Below are 2670 nucleotides of genomic sequence, written 5' to 3'. Positions count from 1 at the left end.
TTGTGAATGGAGGTGTTTCCTGGCTCCCAGCATAGCTTCCTCTGGCATCTGAGCCCAGCGTCAGCTCACCTTGTCTGCTGCTTGGGAACGATTTGAAAGTGCTGCTGAAGGCCTCTCTGCTATATCCATAAAGGGGGCTGGGCGAGAAAGTGCTCTTTATTGTAGCCAGTTCTCCAATATCCTGCCAAGTTACTGTCATTGGACACTATTGATAGAAAATTAGTTAGGCAAAAACCCATTTTCTTCCGCTGGCATGGCAAAGGTAATGACATTTATGAGAGAGTACATCTAAGGAGAGGTTAGACGGACTGATGGTGGATTTGAGCTCTGGTGTGGAACATAGAACTTTTGATTGACAGCAGAATTTTCTGGGTACTAATACTTTCTTTTCATTACCACCCCCCTCCCCATCTTATATTTAGAAATAAGGAAATGAAAATTGGCTGCTTACAGTGGCAAGGATTTTAGTTACAGGTATAAAGAGCCAGTCTAGCCTGTGACAAATCACCTAGGGAATTGTTAAAGGGTGATGGCTTACTAGGTCTTTGGAGGGCTGCAGGAGGCACCCGTGCAGGCGAGGTTCCTGGGGACAATTGCTAGTACTGTACCACAGGAGTGCCCACGCCCCATGAGGATGCTCCACGGCACCAAGCTGGAGCCACCTCTGTCTGCCTGTGGGTGTCCAGCAGGCTTGACTCTCTCCATTCTGGCTCTGTTCCAAGGAGGCTCTTGTGGCTGCATCGGATTGGACGGGGCTTCATTCACATGCCTACCTGTCCTGTAAGGCATGGGAGAGTCTCCGAACCTCATTCTTCTGTGTCTGCGCTTAAAAAAAATCTGCACTGAGAAGGTAGGCTTTACACCAGGTACGAAGCACACTAGACAAACCTTTAGAGGAGAACTGCTCTGTAAGGTTTGCTTGGATGAGAGGATCGCTGTGAGTCAGAATCAACCAGGTGGCGTGGAACAGCCGTCTTCCCAGAAGCAGATTAGATCTCCAGGCCTTTCTTTCAGGTGCTCTTGAGAGGATGAAAGCTCCCACCTTTAGGGCAACAGCCAATTACGCACCACCCAGGGACCTACAGCAGGGATTAGTGTGGCGAGAAGCTACAAAAGATGCTTTTGGGGCCCCTGAATAGCAGATGCTCATTACAGCACACTTACACAGTAGTGGGAATAGTGATGATGTAGTTGATGTTTAAGGAAATCTATCTAAAAACATACTCCCCCGCCCCTTTTTTTAATTGGGAAGGGGTGCATACAGAACGCGGAGGAAGCCAGCAGTTTCAGGCTTCTGTTGCTTTCTCCATTCCTCCGATCCGAGTAGATGTTCGTCGTCATTTCGACCCTGGAGGGCACCCCTGCAAGCCAGGCCCCTTCGGGTGGCGCCTCTGGATCAGAGAGGGGAAGCGGACACTGTATGACCTGCCAAGATCCCGTTCTTACTGTTAGAAGAACAAGTTAAAAGTGTCTGAATCTGGGATGGTGGGTTTGCATGATGAGCATGTTTTTATTTCAAATGTTTGGCAGTTTTTCTTGAAGTGGACTTTACCCTACAGAATGGACCTCAGAAAGCCTCTAAATCAGTGGTTCTCCACCTTTATAATGTTGCGACCCTTTCATACAGTTCCTCATTATTTTCGTTGCTGCTTCATCACTGTCATTTTGCTACTGTTATGAATCGGGAGACACTGGAAAGGGTCATGTGACCCACAGGTTGAGAACTGCTGCTCTAATCTAATGCTCTAAACCAGTGGTTCTCAACCTGTGGGTCGCGGCCCCTTTGGCGGGGTGTCGAATGACCCTTTCACAGGGGTCGCCCCATTCATTATAGTAGCAAAATGGCAGTGACGAAGTAGCAAAGAAAATAATTTTATGAGTGGGGGGGCCAACACAACATGAGGAACTGTATTAAAGGGTCGCGGCATGAGGTAGGTTGAGAAGCACTGCTCTAGGCTGAAGCCCAGCGCTAAGTGACTTGCTGAAGGCTGGGTCCCTGGAGTTGAGGTAACTCCACAGGCAGCTCTATTATAAGGGCAACCGAGGATCTCCAGGCCTCTGACATCCCAGCCCAGCCCCTTTCCTCTGACCCCTGCGGTGGAGAGGGGTCTCCCTGCCCTACTCTCTGGGGTCACCACACTAAGATTGCAGGGGCCAGTGACTGTGGAGTTCGGTTAGCTGGGCAGCACTGGAGGCCTCTCGGATGAGAAGTTGGGCATGACTTTGTGAGGCAAATAGAGAAGTAAAACTTGGGTAAACGTAGCTCTGCTGACTTCCCTGGGTTGTTCATAGGTTCACTGCTACACAGCTTCTTTGACAAGACACGCCCACCCAGTGCAAGGTGAGAACTACCAAGGTAGTTGCCCTCAGCGGGGCTTACCTTTGAATCTTGTTCAGATGCTGCCTCTAGTGAGTCCTGCCCCAGCCCACCCTGCTGACGATCGCAGCCCACCATTGCCCTGTCATTCTTCAGTCCTATTACCCTGCCTACCAGTTTGGCCTAATTTTTAAAAATAACATACATCTCCTCTAACGTTGTGTGTGTTTATGTGTGTATCTTCCATTTAATTTTTTCCTATTTATGTTTAATGATCACCGTGTCTTCCACCACTAGCGTGTAAGCTCAACCAAGGCAGAGAATTTGTCTGTTTGCTTGTTCTGGCTTGAAGA

The sequence above is a fragment of the Echinops telfairi genome, unplaced genomic scaffold (genome assembly GCF_000313985.2).
Source record: "Echinops telfairi isolate 266 unplaced genomic scaffold, ASM31398v2 ScPeMD7_18;HRSCAF=68, whole genome shotgun sequence".
NCBI classification, from domain to species: Eukaryota; Metazoa; Chordata; class Mammalia; order Afrosoricida; family Tenrecidae; genus Echinops; species Echinops telfairi.
This window is presented reverse-complemented; position numbering follows the sequence as displayed.